The sequence below is a fragment of the Toxorhynchites rutilus genome, chromosome 2, assembly GCF_029784135.1.
Source record: "Toxorhynchites rutilus septentrionalis strain SRP chromosome 2, ASM2978413v1, whole genome shotgun sequence".
Taxonomy (NCBI): Eukaryota; Metazoa; Arthropoda; class Insecta; order Diptera; family Culicidae; genus Toxorhynchites; species Toxorhynchites rutilus.
Window position 1 is genome coordinate 104908056 of NC_073745.1, and position 18107 is coordinate 104926162.

Consider the following 18107-nt stretch of genomic DNA (forward strand, 5'->3'; position numbering starts at 1 on the left):
ATCTTCTATCAGCGATCGTTCCTACGATCTTCAATGCAAAGTATGGGCGTAACAATTGTGATAATATGTACTTTACTGATGGGTCCACTATAAACGAGTCCACAGGATTTGGAGTGTTCAACGAATTTTTTAGCACCTCACACAGTCTTCAGAATCCTTGCTCAGTGTATATTGCTGAATTGGCAGCAATTCATTGGGCGCTGGACAGCGTCGCCTCACGACCTGTTGAACACTATTACATTGTAACGGATAGTCTTAGCTCTGTCGAAGCTATCCGTTCAGTGAGGCCGGAAAAGCACTCGCCGTACTTCCTTGAGAGAATACGAGAAGTTTTGAGTGCTTTATCCAGACGCTGCTATGTCATTACCTTTGTCTGGGTCCCTTCACATTGCTCAATTCCGGGTAACGAGAGGGTTGACTCATTAGCAAAGGTTTGTGCAATTGAAGGCGACTTTATCAGCGTCAAATCGCCTTCAATGAATTTTATTCTTTAGTTCGTAAAACTACCATCGCAAACTGGCAACGTAAATGGAACGAAGATGAATTGGGCCGGTGGTTTCACTCGATTATCCCTAAGGTTAGCCTCAAACCGTGGTTCAAAAGTCTGGACTTGAGTCGGGACTTTATTCGCACCTTCTCCCGACTCATGTCCAATCACTGTTCGTTAGACGCTTACTCTTTCGTTTCAATCTGGCCGGTAGCAATCTCTGCATTTGTGGCCGAGGTTACCACGACATCGAACACGTTGTTTGGTCGTGTGAGCTGTATCTTGTTGCAAGATCGAATTTAGAAAACTCCCTTCGGGCTAGAGGAAGGCTTTTCTTCCTTTACGAGTAATTGGTCCCCTTGCTTTAATCAGGAGAACAAGTTGAAATGTAAATTCACAATAGATATACGAATAGATTTAAGAATTAAGTGTGTGTGATTATCAACATTGTAGTAATTTCCTTATATCCCATCCTTTTCCTGAAAAATTATGTCACCCTTCTAAACTCGAGTCCACCGCGAGTAATCGGTTTCCCACATTACTAACCATAGATTTTAGAAAATTGTTTGTATATATATAGTTTTAAAAACATATTTAAGAATTCGGCTCCTTTAAACTTATGTAACTGAGCCTGTAAAAATAAATGAATTAAAAAAAATAAATTAGTCTAACATCTGTCATCTTAAAAATGATGGGAAAGGTCATTGATCTACATATCAAATTTCAATTTGACTTCCAGCTAGCTAATCTAGGATACGAAGTCATTGGTTTTGCTGATGACATAATTATCTTAGTGAGGGGTAAATGTGAGTATACTATATCCAATAGAATGCAAACAGCCCTTAACTACACACTCAAATAGTGCAACTTGGAAGGACTTAGTGTTAATCCTTCAAAAACAGTCATAATTCCATTTACCAGAAAAAGAAAGTATAAGATTCTACCTCTTAGATTGGGAGGTGTACAATTGGAGCCTTCAAAACGAACCAAATATTTAGGTGTCATGCTTGACCAAAAACTAAATTGGAACGACCAACTGGAGTATGTAATATCTTAAGCCCAGACTGCTCTCTGGAGTTGTAGTAGTATATTCGGAAAAAAGTGGGGACTAAAACCGAGAATGATTCACTGGATTTTTCGGTAATTGTGAGACCCAGACTAACATATGCTTCGCTAGTGTGGTGGCCTAAAACTACACAAATATCAGCTCAGAAAAAGCTCGAAAAACTACAACGTTTGGCATGCTTATCAATAACTGGAGCAATGCCTAGCGCTCCTTCCAAAGCCCTTGATGCTCTTTTATACCTTCTACCCTTGCACCAATATGTGCAACTTGAAGCGGAAAAAGGTGCTCTTAGGCTGAAACGTATAAAATATTTTCTAGAAGGAGATCTCACAGGGCATTTACAAATCCTGAAAGATTTTCAACAGAACACTATAGTAAGCATGAATGAAGACTGGATGGAAACAAAGACTAACTTCAGTGTTTCCTTCAAAGTGATTGAATTCAATCGCAACGAATGGGAAGAAGGTGGTCCCAAAACTCGTCCAGGATCACTCTTGTTTTATAACGATGGATCTAAAATCGGTAAATCTACGGGAGCTGGTATTACTGGACCAAGAATCGACATGTCAATTCCAATGGGACAGTGGCCTACAGTTTTTCAAGCAGAAATACAAGCTATTCTAACATGTACAAATATTTGTTTGACTAGAAAATACAGGTATGCCAATATCTGTATCTTCTCAGATAGCCAAGCAGCTCTTAATGCAGTTAAAGCATACACATGTCAGTCAAAGCTAGTTTGGGAATGTATTTTATCCTTAAAACAACTAGCTGCTACTAACGAAGTTAAACTATACTGGGTGCCAGGTCACTGCGGTATAGAAGGTAATGAAAAAGCCGATTTCTTAGCAAGATTAGGATCTTAAACTAAATTCGTCGGGCCTGAGCCATTTTGTGGATTATCTACATCATGCATGAAATCGGAGCTCAAAACCTGGGAAATATCAATGATTGAAGCCAACTGGAGGGCTCTATCAACACCAAGACAATCCAAATTATTCATTACACCTTGTAACAGAATAACACGCAACCTACTCAGCTTGAATAAGGCAGATTTGAGTACATTAACCGGTCTATTGACCGGACACTGTCCGAGCAGGTATCACCTTAAAAAAATCGGAAAACTGGCAGATGATAACTGTTGTTTCTGCAATTTCGAAGTTGAGACTTGAAACGAGTAGGTCGTTTCATGAAAATTTTAAATTGAGTTACGCCTAATGTTAGATATCAGACCACGAATAGAATCAGACGTTCAGAATAATCGATCAAGAACTTAGTAGTCCTCGACGAAAATTCTAGATTAGAGAATTCCTAAAGATCCGGAAGTAGATACAGAAATATAAAAAAAATTACTAGAAGATTCGAAAGGTTTCGCAATCGGAAAGAACAGAGGAATCGACCTTTCCATTCTGAGCCGCCGAGCGAAGAAGTTCAATTTTGGTGAAAACGAGTGACATTATTTTGAGTAGTTTTTTTTTAAGTAACAGTAAAAATAGTTTCAAAACGTTTCGAGTATTAAGTTTTGATTCTTTGGGGGGTTCTGTGCGAGCCTTTTAAAATCGCCGACTTTTGCGCCAGAGGACCAATGTCCTCTGTCGGGATTCGGATTGATTGTAGGCCGGACCAGCGCGTACCGTAGGCCTCGCTACAGTATCCTCCTTCAAATTGCGGCTTGCCACACTTCCCAATTTGCTGACGAGAATTTCGAAAAGTTACTCTGTAACTTTGAGGAACCCAATCTTTCTTTCTAACCGAAACTAAATAAGAAAATGTTACTAATTTTAAAATAAACCGCTAATATTTTAATAAAAAATTAACCAAATCTTTTTCCAGAAATTTTCCGAATCTTTGTTTCTTATTTTCGTCAAAACACCTAACACCTTTTTTCCAACAATTCCAAATTGCTTGTGACGTCACTCTTTACATTACGTGTTTTCCTAACTCTATGATTCTCCTACTAACACAATATTTTGTCCCTACTAATTGGTGTCGTTTTACGTGTAACTGTGGTGGTGGTCCGTTATATAGCGTTCTGTTTCAGGGTACTCACTCTAATTGGCGTTTTAATACCGGGATGAGCTCACCCGTGCAGCAACGGTGGGGTTTTCAAATGGTGGAGCAGCGTGATGATTTATTCCGCTCCGACACCAAAACTCTCACCGACGTGAGTTCCGGTAAATCTCGCTGGCGTTGGTGGACTTTCCCGTCCTGAGCTTACTGTGTTGGAGTAGGGTCGCGTGTAGCGTGCGACTCACACGGGGCCGAGCTTCCCTTTCGTTGACCAACGCGCTCCAGAATGGTCTATAGTGGTACGCAACCACGAGGCGATAGACCACTCCGGGGGATTTACCGTAGCACCAAGATCTCACAGCGATGGCTGATCGCCGGAACGCAAGCGCAGTCCCGACTAGGACTCGGGCACGTAAATGTAACCTGTACACGGAGCCACCAAGGCTGTATAAATTGCCTTTCATTATTATAAAATCATCAAACCAATGTTGCTTCAATAAAAATTTACCTCCGTTTTACTGGGTGCAAAGCACACTGCTGCACTAACTTTTAATTATACTAATTGATTGTACTCAATTGTACAATTGTCCTAAATAAAATTTAACACAATGAACAAAAGCGTCTTTATAGTAAACAATAAACTCACTTCTACTTGATTTGAATAATCGCGCAACTCACGATTTATTGATATTTTTATCCTATTTTTAATTTTATATTTAATTTTCGTCGAGGACTACTAAGTTCTTGATCGATTATTCTGAGCGTCTGATTCTATTCGTGGTCTGATATCTAACATTAGGCGTAACTCAATTTAAAATTTTCATGAAACGACCTACTCGTTTCAGACTTCCAAACATTTACTGTGTCAATGCAGTACACTAATTCAGCGAAGACTGCGAATTCTTGGAAAGGGCATTCTTATGCCTAACAAGATTTGGTCTGCTGAACCAAAACAGGTAAGGAACTTCATAACGGAAGTCATACCTTCGTGGGGGGATATGCAAAGTCCTGGTGCGACTATCACTTATTCCCTGAGTGATGGAACGAACTGACACTGCATACATAGCAAACTGGAGTGCACTACAATAGATCAAACTAATGGTCGCAGTGGTACAATGCTCCTACAGAAGAAGAATGGACAAGGGATACCATACTAATGATGGAGTCCTGAATTTGTTCTACGTCTTATAAATCGAGTTGAAATTTCAACCAGAGTACGAATATGAGTTTGAGTCAATTTTCATACATTAGCACATACACTCGCCATTATTCTGAAAACAGATAGCAAACCTTTTAACTCTCTTATGACACTATGACTTCATCTGAATAGAATGTTCCGAAAGCTTGTTGACGTAGAACTATGTCTTTCATTAAGGGTGCCAAATCAGAAAACAGGTCACGTTTTTATGAAATAAGAATAAGGTTAATAACTATTTTTGCCGCGAACGGAATCGGCAATTCCCTAAGATTTGTTTAATCTGCTCTGGTTTGTAAATGGTTAAAATTCATGAAAACTTTAAGCGTTTCCATTTCCTTATACATTTGTTCTGACCATTTGTGTGCTTTCCCGAACAGAGCTGTCAATAACGAGCAACTTATCGACGACCAACGAAGGGGACGGATTTGAAATCTCGTTCAAGAATAAAATTTTGAACTCCGCTACCGAAAAATTACACCTGATGGCGCACCTTCGGCACTCACGTTTGTTTCGATTGTTGTTATGACACTTGACGGATCACGGTGGGCTCGATGTGATTTAAAACGTCTAAAATAACAGATACTAACATGTACGATGTTTAAAAACATGGATAATCAGAGTTTTCTAGTAAAACTCACGGGGGTGTCGATCTTACCTCCCGTGCCGGGCTTACCCCAGTTCTCCTACTCTTTAAATTGGTTGGTGAATTCAGTTGGCGTGAAAACCAATGATGTCAGATAGTTTGAAAAAAATCCAAGGTTCTACGATTCAATTTCCAGAACACCGAACCAAACACCGGATGATTTTATGGATCACGCATCGAGTAATTTCACTACTCTGCTTACCGTCTTAGCACTCTATGATATGCAAATGCATCGTGAGTGAGACTCGGTGTTGTAGGTTTTGGCACGGTCATTTCACATCGTGTAAGACTCGATATTGTAGATACAAGGGTTGATAGTGTACAGGATGTCGAATACAACTTTTCATCGTTGTGTAGGTGCGCACCATGTGTATTGGTATTGGTGTCAGCTTTAGCCTCATATATAGGCTAACCGAAGCGCACGGTGTCAAGTTGCTGTCATTCATTGTTTGTTTACCACGCACGATAAAGGAGTACCGTGACATCGTAGTAAAGTTGTTTGCGAGAGGTGAGTGATCCGGCCACATATTCCGGCGGTCGAAATCCCACGTGGTGAGGCGGAATTTCATCTATACCACCATCCGTCGGTGCCGGGAGACGGGCTCGGCCAAGGACCGTGCGAGATCTGGGCGGCCACGTTCGGCGAGGCGCCAGCAGCCATGAAGTCTTTCAACAGCCGCACAGTATTCAAAGTAATCGGCAGTGGGCACCGACGTTGGTCAGCATCCCCCGTCCCACATAAGCAACCCGCGATTCCAGAGCGCCGCGTTGGTGATGGTTTGGGGGGGGGGCGTATCCAGGCGTGGGAAGCTAGAAACCAAATTTAGCATCTGAAGGTTAAAGGGTGCAATAAATGTTTCTATGGTGGTCAGACTCTCCACTCCCCTCTCTAAGGGGGGACTGCCATACAAATGAAACAAATTTCTGCATTACTCGAGAATTAATCAAGCAAATGAAACAAAAATTAGCATGTGGAGGTTTTAGGATACAATAAATATTTTTACGGTGGTTAGATACTCCTCCCCTCTCTCGTAGGTGAGGGGGGGCTACCATACAAATAAACACAAATTTCTGCATTACTCGAGAATGAGTCAAGCAAATGAAACCAAATTCGGCATGTGGAGGTTTTGAGGTGCAAAAAATGTTTCTATAATAGTATGACACCCCTCCCTCCTCTGGGATGGAGAGGGGGTCCCATTAAATTATTACAAATATTTCAACCAAAAATATTCCAACCAAACTTGACAATTGAAAATTTTCGGAAAACTCTGAAGGAAAAAGGGAAAACTCGGAAAACTAAATTCCCATATAATTAGTAAAAGTTAAATTCAACGGGGTCGATTAGAAGATCAATCAATGAACAGTTCTGCGATTGAACCCATGAACTTGCTCATAGTAAAAAACGTAGATGTTTGAAGGGCGGGACGAATTTTGTCGGGTCAGCTAGTTGTTTATAACAATATTACAGCGGCATCAAGAAACATAGAAGTTGGGTATCAAAAAACAAATTGAAGAGCGATTTTAGAGCTTTAGTTTGGTTGATAGATTATTTCTATCTAGCTAATTATGATTTTTTTATTTCTTTCTAGCTAATTATGATTTTTTGGGATAAAATTATTAGTAGCACCTTTAAAATCACTATCTAAGTTTTTCACTTCCAAAAGTTATTCAAACCTACTACCTTAGATGTTTTACAACTATATTCTGTGCTAAATTTTCTTGTCTTTTAAACGGAAGCAACAGAATCGTCCTTCAATAACTCCGTCATTGTAGAAATGTGACCATATGCGTAGAAGGATTTTTTTTATCAAATATGGTACTCATCTTCTAAGACTATCTGGATAAATTTATTTTTCTTATGTGAGAAAGACGTTTTCTGGCTTTAAGGAGACGAATTGTAGCTTAAATTCTTTTTATTAGAAAAAACAAGATTCGATTTCATACAGTGAACAGAAATCGGAAACTGTGTATAATCGAGTCCACCCTGTATAACTTTGTTGATGTCGTCTCCAGGGACCGACGCGGGGCTGGTCACCATTACTTCAGATTAATAAACATTCATGTCTTTAAAATAAAAAGGAGTTCGAGGGGTTGTTTCCGAGACACGACCGCTTAGGACGTAGAACTACGCAATCTTTTTTTTTAATTTGTTGGTTTATCATTTCGGATATTATTTGCAAATACGTTGAAATTTCATAATTTTTTTTTAAATTTCAATAAAAAGTTCCGAGGACCCTGGAAAGGTTTAATGGCTTACGTTCTAGAAGCAACGATTCTTTCTTGTCTTTGCGAGAACAATACACTAATTGGTCATATGTCGCTATTTGTTTGTTTATATCAACGCACGCATTGCATTATTTAACGAGTATTAAACGAGAGGCATCTTCTGTGCATCGCCATTCAACAAGCACCAAACACGCGTCTAACAGATGCACACAGTTGCAGCGATAAAAATGAAACATCGCGAGAATGACTGTTTATTAAAAATCGTTTCTCGACTCTCGGTCAAAACCGTCAACAAAGCTAGGAGCTTGCTGCATCAAAACAGAGCCGATGCGCACGAGAGCAAATACGAATGGCATCTACCCGCTGAAGTCTTAACACGCATTGAAGAGAAATGTGGGAACCATCCCATGTTATTTCTGTACATGGTAAATCATCATTACCCTACCAAATGAAAGAACCTGATGAATTCCCTTACGGTGAAAAGTCCTTTCAGGGAATGAATATTCAACTATTATTTCTTTACTTCCGTGATTATCCAATATAATACATTTATCCTTACATTCGTAGAACTCCCATCAGTACATCTTTGTACTCCAAGCAACGGCAGCGAAAGTTTACCTTCCGCTGGAGAGCCAGTAATTGGAGGCGATATCGATTGTGGAAAGATACACATAGGAGAAAAAAAAGTCTAAAGGCTGTAAACGAGAAGTCCAAACAAACGAACCAATGACTTACGGCGTTAGCATAACACAAAGTGTGTTAGCCTGGCGAGGTCTAATTTAACAAACTGGCCATAATCAACCTCGCAACCACCGCATCGTGAGTTTGCACGGCCAGAGACGATATGCCCTGGAAGTTGCGACATTTCGCTAGTTGCCTTCATTAAACAGAGATGCAGTCTTAATTAAAAACTGTGTGTACATAAATAAGCCAATATTTACGCCGCCGCGCCGTTCCGATGCGTGTTTAGTGGCTACCAAAATGGAGGAGGGTTCCGGGTGTGATGAAGTTTAGCGTTCGCTAAGTTAATATTTGTTCTAATGGGGAGAAAGGAGCGATGATTAAATTATTTTTTGCTCTCGAATTCCGAACATAGATTATTTTTTGTACACGTTGTCCTTCAACCAGTCACCACCGTTACCTTGAACATTAATGTTTGGAGTAGAAATGCCAGCGAAATTAAAATGCACACAATCAGAGCATAATAATCCCATGATGGGTCGATCGAAAAGCAGAAACGTAAACATTTACATTGTCTTGTTTGCTGCACCATTTTCTCGATATTTTCCGGTCGGAAGTCGGACGCGAATGAAATGATTTTTTTCGTTCGTTTTTCTGTTCAAGCTATCTTCACCCAAGCCGCGGTGAGTGGGCGTCATTTTCACGCCACTGACAGCGAGTCGAGCCGAGCAGTCTAAAAACCGCTGAAAATGTTAACAACAACAGAAGGCAAAAAGTTTGCGCGTATTTGTAATATAAATAATGGAACATTTGTTCGGAAATGGTAAATCACCGGGTTGATCAGCTCTATATTTTGCACTGTTTGGATTTGGTCGATATGTTTCGTTTCATAGAGAGCGAATGTTTTCTGGGAGATCATCTGTTAACCCGCGGACAGCATGCGGGAAAATTCATCTGTTGATGTTCGCTGTCAGGTCCGAAACGTATTCCACTCTTTGGCACTACGTTTGCGAAAATGAACTGTGAAGAGAATCGTCTAGTTTGCATCTTGATCCATTTTGTTTTTGGACATCGTTCTCGTGTTTATTTTAACGTCCACCAGGTGTGTTGACTACTTTCAATCAGGACGATAGTATTTCATGTTTATTCGAGTGTTTGTTGTTGTTTTGAGTAAACAAACTTCGGATTAAAAATAAAGTGATTCGATTATTTTAATTTGAAACGTGCAGTGTGGAGAAAATGTTGCACTAGGTCATCTGGCGCCTTTCGGTCTTTTGATTGTATTGAAGAAATTAAATCGTGTCTAGAATGTACGTAAAACCCCCGAAATCTTGCCCGAACATATTCGGAAAGCCTAAAACTTTTTGTTTTCGGTATGAAATGCTATATTATTCTCCATGCACACTTCTTTGCGATTGCGATCGTTTATTCTTAGTCCGGATATTAGAAAAAATCTTATCAACATTAGATCAATCATAACACAGTAGCAAACAAACATCATTCACACGTAATTAAAAATAAGGTGTGATTACTGACATGTCAGAAATGTGATTAAATTAAATTATTATCAACAGTAATAATTGTACAACTGTACTCAAAATTAACCGGTGATTAAATATGATGAATTAATGATAAAGGGCCTGGCCGAGTAAGGGAGTAAAAAGTGCCCCCAAACCAAATCACTGGCTGTATGGCGAATATTGTAAAGGATATTAAATAAGAAATTTTGGTGGTTTTTCTGAACCCCTATGTGGCTATTGCGGATGGCGTGAAAGAAACGAAAAAATACGTTTTTCAAAATAGATCCTACGTCAAACCACATAGGGGTTCAAATAAACCGCCAAAATTTCTTATTTAATATCCTTTACAATATTTGCCATTCAGCTAGTGATTTGGTTTGGGGGCACTTTTTACTCCCTTACCCGGCCAGGCCCTTTACAGTAATTTCTTCGCACACCAAGTCATCTTCGGAGAACAGTCTTTCACTGTAAATACAACAGCAAGGAGCTGAACTATAAACTCTAGCAAACTTCGCTAGAAAGGAGTATGTACTGCTCAGATTAAGCACCAAACATAACAGTCGACTTCGTTAGCAATTTTATTCTGCCACATTGGCGAAATTTTTCCGAAAAAGTTTGCCTGGCGATTATGTTCCTTAACCACTTCGTCGTCCCAAAAGGTGAAACGATTTTTCCGAAGTTCAACTTGAAAGTTATCTTAAAAAATCACTAAATCATTAAATTGAAATCTGTTTGCAGTATATACAAGGTATAACAGATGACTTTCGATAAAAAATAGGGATCCACACTAGATGTATCGAAAATTTTAATTTTGAAAATGTTTCGATTTCATATGCATTTTTTCAATTTGTCCCTAGAGCGGGGTAAGTATTAGGGGTACCGGTAAATTTCTTCGGTTTTACAACAGATGGCGTAACTTGATTGCTATTCCAGTGAATGAAATTTCTAGACAATCGTTGGAAAGCTATCATTCATCCATCATTCATTCAATACAGCAATGACTGACAAATAACATCCGGCATCTGCAACAATGCTCAAAAACTAGTCGATTTTCACTGGTTTCAACTTACCCGAGGGTTGAAGAAAACATGGGGTGGGATTAAATGATCAGATCTATAGAGTAATGCGGGGCAAAGGTGCGCACCTAACTGTTGTCGTCCAATAACTCTTGAAATAAAAGCATTTTTGTAAACATAGAGATCCAAATTATGACCCCACATTGAAAGTCGACACTGTACCACTGTCATCGCAAATGTTCAATTACAGGTAAAAATCGCCTCCAATGCGACATTGAGTGGCGCTTCGGCACGTCGCATTGAATGTAATTTACTGTACAACATGTCACAATGCTGGATGGGAAGAAATTCTCCAACTGTGAAAGCTGTGGCGAGTGGCAACAAATCGCTAAACAGGAAGGTTTAGCCGAACAAGATGGGGATATCGAATGATAACAAAACAATGAACTCTTAAGATTGAAGATAATTTTGTGATCCTGAAAAGGACCCTTTTTAGCCTGCATGTGAATCCAACGAGCGAACAAATCGTAATGAATGTATTTTTTCGCCATCGCTGCCTTTCAACGTTCATTCGTTCGTCTCGTTGGACTCGCCCCTTTGGCTGAGTCTGCCGATTTGTCTCCTGTGAGTGTGTACCGCTAGAGTATAAAACACGCGGACCCCAAAAAAATATCTTATTTTCTTTCAAACCGTAAACCCGTGTGGTTGTACGGCATCGTTTAACATCGCATCGCATCACATCATAAAAAGAAAACAAGCAGCAACGTGGACGTGTGGACGTAACAAAGGAGGACAAGTTAAGGGAAAGGCAAAGTCCCACTCGAACCGTGCAGGTGTGCAGTTCCCCGTAGGTGTATCCGCCAATTGCTCCGCAAGGGTAGCTAGGCCGAACGCGTTAGTACCAGTGCACCAGTCCACCTAGTCGGCGTTATATAGTTTCGGCCGCCGAAGTGATCGAATTGGCTGGTAAAGCTGCTCGCGACGATAAGAAAACCCGCATTCAGAACAAAACACATTTGGTTCGGTGGACATCAAGACAACAACAGGCATTTGCATCGAGTGGCAAACGCATTCGCAAAACGGCAGCAGGTAGAAGAAAGAAAAAGTTTGTTTATAAAGACTGCTTTGGTGGCAAAACCAGCCACCGTGAAACACGGCGCTTTTCAGGGCCATTAAACCTTCATCATCATTCAGTTTTCACAAACCCATGTATGGTGTCCGAATTAGAAGTGGCTTCAAATTACTACACATTGTATGCAGGTATTTAACGAGCTTTCTATCGTACTACCACCTGGCTGCCGATTGTTCTACGCTGATGACGTCAAAATTTACATGGTCATCCGAAGCTTTGAGGACTGCCACGCTCTACAACAGCTGCTGGATCATTTCACCGAATGGTGTACACGGAACATGCTAACGCTAAGCATTCACAAATGTAATGCAAGCTCAATCCGATAACATTTGATTATTCAATTGACGGACAGTCTCTCGATCGTGTTCCTAAAGTTCGTGATATTGGCGTCATCCTAGACTCATCATTTACCTTCAGATTGCACTACAACGACATGATTTCTAGAGCCAACCGGCAGCTGGGATTTATGTTTAAAATATCCCGAGAATTTAATGACCCGCTTTGCCTCCGATCTCTATACTGCATTTTGGTGAGATCGATTTTGGAATCTAACTCTCAAGTATGGTGCCCATATCAATCAACGTGGATTGCTAGGATCGAATCAATACAACGGAAATTTGTATAACATGCCCTTCGTCGTCTTCCGTGGCGGGATTCTATGAACCTTCCCCGATACGAAGATCGATGCAGATTACTGGGATTGCAGACATTACAGCAGAGAAGGAGCATTGCTCAAGCTATGTTTATCGCAAAAATTTTAAACGGTGAAATTGACGCACCTGAATTGCTAGGGCAACTCAACATTTACGCCCCTGAACGATTGCTTCGCCAACGGAATTTCCTGCTGCTTGAGCCCCGGAACACTCTATACGGACTACATGACCCAGTGCGCTCCATGTCCGCTAGCTTCAATGAATTATTCGTCTGTTTTGATTTTGTCCCTACTGCGTCTGCATTTAACCACCGACTCCAGGTATCACTGACAACGAGGACTGCCATGGACAAGGGCTCAGTTTCCACTCAGTTATTTTGTTTTTTTATGACTTGACTTCAGTTGATACTCACTGTTAATTTTTTTTTACTTTTAGTGGCTTATATGTTGTGTTCAAAATGTACTGTGTGTTTATATATATTGTTTGTAAGTCATGTAAAAGATGTGGGGTTTTTATGCCTTCCCTTGTCTGGCTTTTCCCCATCACATATTTAATATTTCATTAAGACAGTAAAAAGTCAGATGAATAAAGAAATAAATAAAGAAAATAAAGAATAAAGGATGGCATTAACGAAGTTTCTCGGTAACAAGAACTGCTTTCTTTGGTTGATAACTGATGTTGAAAATTGACTGACGTTACATCTGCATTGCATAGAGAAATAACTAAGGAGCAACACGATGAGCTATGTACTTCCTGCTGCTCTGTTCTTATTTTAAAGGACTTTAATCCGAAGGTCATCTGTCCCTGTATTTACTGTTGGTTTTTCAGAACGCTTATAGCTCGTTTATTTCTCGACAGATCGTAGAGTTCGTCTCCAAAACCTCAGTTCTTTTTCATTTTTATTTACTTTGTTTGCGGAGACTACAAATCCTACAATTCATTCGTCTCCGAAACCACAGCTTAAGGTACGGTAATGTGCTCAATAGTGAAATATATGATAGTGAACGAGCTGATGACTACCTATGCATTCCCTATCACAGCCATCATTTTGATTGTACGATATGATTTCTAGAGCCAACGATGCCCGACGTTGAACATTTAATAAGTACAAAGCCTTCAGAAAACAATCAAGAATCAAGTTTGTAAAAAAACGCAAAAACACAACACCAAAGGTTCTTTTCAGAACCCCCAACATGTCCATAAAGAGTAAACAGTAAACTAATCCACTTTTCAGGTAAATAGGTAGGTATTCACGTAGGGGAAGAAAATAAAACAATATATTCAAAATATATATTGAGCAAAAACTGTCCCTTTGTATAGTCCTACGTCACTCCGGTTATGTCACCGACATTACCCACCCGTCTTTTTTCTATATATTCTTTGCATTCGATGATAAAGGAATATTTTTTAAGACTATGGAGCATAAGATTTACATTTTCATGGAATGTACAAACACAAACGTTATGATTTCCTGAACTACTCAGCAATTTGCAATGCTTCGGACGCATTGATGCAAAAGAGCTAAATCCAATCTTGCAATTTGGATTAAGTTCCTTAAATCTGTTGAAAGTTTCCCTTAATGATGTTATTAATAACCTTTTTTGGATGTGTTGACGCTTCCCATCTTTGGCTACAGAAACATAGTCTCTTTCTCCAGGTAATGATCGACTGATATCGTCGTCATTATAAAATTCCGAAGCATGATTTTTAACATCTTCACTTAAACTTGGTCCATATTTGCTATGTGGTGTCGACAATACACCTTTTTCATTTGCCAGTTTTTTAGCTTGAATTGCCATATATTTATTAACGCCAAATTCTTCTTCCAAGACTTAGGCAAAACTGTTAAAATTCTAACTTTTTCTGATCTTGTTGTCTCTGTGTGGTCAAATTTCTTGTTGAGCTGATTGATAATCTCATCAAACTCTTTTGCCTTTTGTTTAAAGTTCGACTCTTCGTCTTCTTCATGTGAAAAGGAAAATAGATTTCTTTTAATACCTTTAGAAATTTCTCTGAATTTTTGTTCGGGGTAACTAGCCTGTCCAAGTCTTTTCGTCATTATTGGTGAAACGGTAATACCGGCGATTCCCTTGTTGAATAGCTCAATGTTGTACGCTCGGGAATACTCTGGTATATTGTTGTTTTGGGAATCTTGCGAAGATGCTGAAACGGCTGAAACTATTAATGGTACTTCTTCTAAAGTATTTCCTACTGCTGTACTGATCTGCTCCTCAGTATTACACTGCATTGGTTTGGAAGAGTATACAGATAAACGGCATGATTCGCACATTTTTAAAGATGTATCTAAAAGGATATTGCATCCCATTGACTTAAGTTTCTCAATCATTGACACGGTTAAGAAACGTTTTTCAGATGCACATTTCTTACCGTTTTTCGGAAACGGTCTACAACACACAAAAAAATTCTTAGTCCATTGTGGTATACTGTTTTTCACTCTATAAGGAAGATTGTTCGACTGATGAACGATGAATATGAATATGAGTAACTCTATATACATTATAGAGGTACCTTAAAGGTACCTGACAATATATACCTGTACAGAGGTAGCTTAAAGATACCTGTTTTTATATACCTATACAGAGGTAGCTTAGAGATACCTGACTTCAGGTTAAATCTAGGCATAACGTAAACAAGTTAATTATATTTGTACCCATAACGTCCGGTTGAATCAACAAGATGTATTTGTTGTTGGGATTTCAATTCTACTGTTCGTGTTTTGATTGTGTAACACGAATAATATGTTGAAAGTTTGTTTTAAGATAACAAAAGATTTATTAATATCGCTACGTTTTGTGTTAACCCACATGTCTTCAAATGTTTTTCAACGTAGCTCCTAAACATATATTTTTACCATAATGATGTATTTGGAAAAGTTGGAAACGGTATAACACGACAAACATATTAAAAGGAAATATATATTTTCTAAAATATCTCGAGAATGGCTACATTTAGAAGGAGATTTATAATGAGCTTTATTATTTTGAATCACATCAGAAATCATAATTTGTGGTTAAAAATGATTGTTAACATACAAAAATGGGAAGTTTCGAAAATTCATAAAAATTTGATGCTCCACAAAGTTCGTCAAAAATATTTTTACCATCTTGGACCCATTTTTTAAATTTTTTACATGACTAGAAAAAATTAAAAAAAATTAAAAAATATGTATTTTGGATATTGCAAATTAAAGTTTTTTAGTAAATTAAAAAAAAAGAGTACTAATTTTTTTTCTCAGTGTATATTTTTTTCATGTTTAGACATAAATACGCTATAACTCTTTCTAAGACACTATTTCGGTACGATTCATAGTTTTTTAGATATAAATTATCAAAGATTTCTCCTACTAAAATCGATACGCCCTATTCAAAAGTTACGCTTGAGTCAAAAAAATCCCAATTGCTGTGGAAAACTCATATTTCCTTCAACTCAAACGGAATACAAACTTTCATTCGAATAAAAAATACATGTTTTTAAAATCTGCATTTTTGGACGATTTCATTTGGAATTGCTCACATGCAGCAACCATGCATTTTCCAACTTGTTTTTGATTGTGCTCTCGAATTTCCTTTTTTGACTAAACCATTGTCAACATTTATACAGTTTTCACTACTGAAAGTGATAAGAAAATAACATGTTATATATATAAAATTGCACAGAATTAAATTTCTTCCAAACTCATCGCAATCAAATAATGTTTTATGACTATAACATTGTGATTTATGGAAATAACTAAAATCTTCCATAAACTCATATTGCAAAATTTAAAACCATCATCACTTTCACCGCGGCTATCCAACTCTTGACGAGTAAAGTTCAGTGTTGGTATTGTGCGTTGCCACTTTTGCTATTGTGCTATTGGTACGAGTGAATCGTGTACGAGTGAAGGCCATTGCTGTCCGCTTTCGACCTGACCTTTTGTGAAGTGGAACGAAGGAACAAAGGAAGCAGCGCTCTTGCAGCGAGCCGGATTGCGGCTGTTGAACTGATTCGGCATAACGGGATCGCCATCGCGTGACTGTCGCAAACGGGATTCATCATCACGTGGTTGCGTAAGCAATTCTTGCGCTATTGTGTTGTCTCCGTTGCGCGTAGCCTCTGTCTCTCCCTGATTAGGGCAGTAGAGCGCATTATTGGAACAACTTATATATTAAGGTACACATATTTATTATTAATATTATTATTCAATTCATTTGTTCATTGTTTAATATTATTATCATTATCATAATTTTTTTTTGAGATTATTGTTAAAATCAATAATAAATTAGAAATAAGACAGAAATTTTTGTAAAATGGAGAATAGTGGAGGATCTCCAGAGATGGAGATCTCCGATAATGAATCTCATACAAGATCTGGGAAAAAACATAAACGAGTCCCTCATAAGGAAGATAATTCTTCTGGGGACGAATCCGCTCATCCTACCAAGCCCCCCTCTAAGAAAATTGCAAGCCTCCCTTCTCAACCCACTGTTACTTCCACTCCCCCTCTCCCATCATCGATTTCGCTTCCCCCTTCTGATGCTTCCGATCCAACCCAATCCTCGTCCTCGTCCTCATCCTCATCCTCGTCCTCGTCTTCCCACTCTGTTGTCTCCGCTCCACGTGTCAGAGTTTATCCAGAAGATGCACCTGGAACTGGCCCGTGGGTTGTTTTCCTCCGGCCAAAACCGAAAGGAAAAAACCTTAACGTGATTCAGATCATGAAAGATCTGGCCAGATACACTTCTGTATCTGAAATTCGCAGGGTTAGATCGAACAAATTGCGAGTTGTCGTGAATGACCGGAAACACGCAAACGAGATTGTTGCTGATCAACATTTCACTCTCGAATATCGAACATTTATACCCTCCCATAACTTAGAAATTGAGGGGGTGATAACTGAAACGGGTCTGACGAGCGAACAAATAAAAGCAGACGAAAAAGGCAAGTACAAGAAGCTCCCCTCAATGGAAGTGAAAATCTTGGACTGTTGCCAACTCGGGAAACTTTCCCATGATGACCCCATGAATCCGTCCCATGAGGGGACCAAACTAAATTTACGCCGTCCGACTCGACACCTTTGCTGGTGCCGCCCTCCCTGACTACGTTATGGTGGACAAATTGAGACTACCTGTGCGACTCTTCGTGCCAAAGCCCATGACTTGCAACAAATGCAAGTCAGTTGGTCACACTTCGGATTATTGTGCCAACAAGGAGCGCTGTGCCACTTGCGGAGAGCAACATGAGGGGAAATCCTGCAGTGCGACTGAGCATAAATGTCCATATTGCGGGGGATCCCCACACGAGCTCTCAGTTTGTGAAACTTACAATAGTCGCTGGGAGAAACAGAAGCGCTCTTTAGAGGAATGCTCGAAGCGCACATTTGCGGAAATTTTAAAGGGCGCTTCGCCACTGACCCAACAACAAGAACAACCAATCTCAACACACAATACCTTTTCCACGTTGCCAGTTGATGAA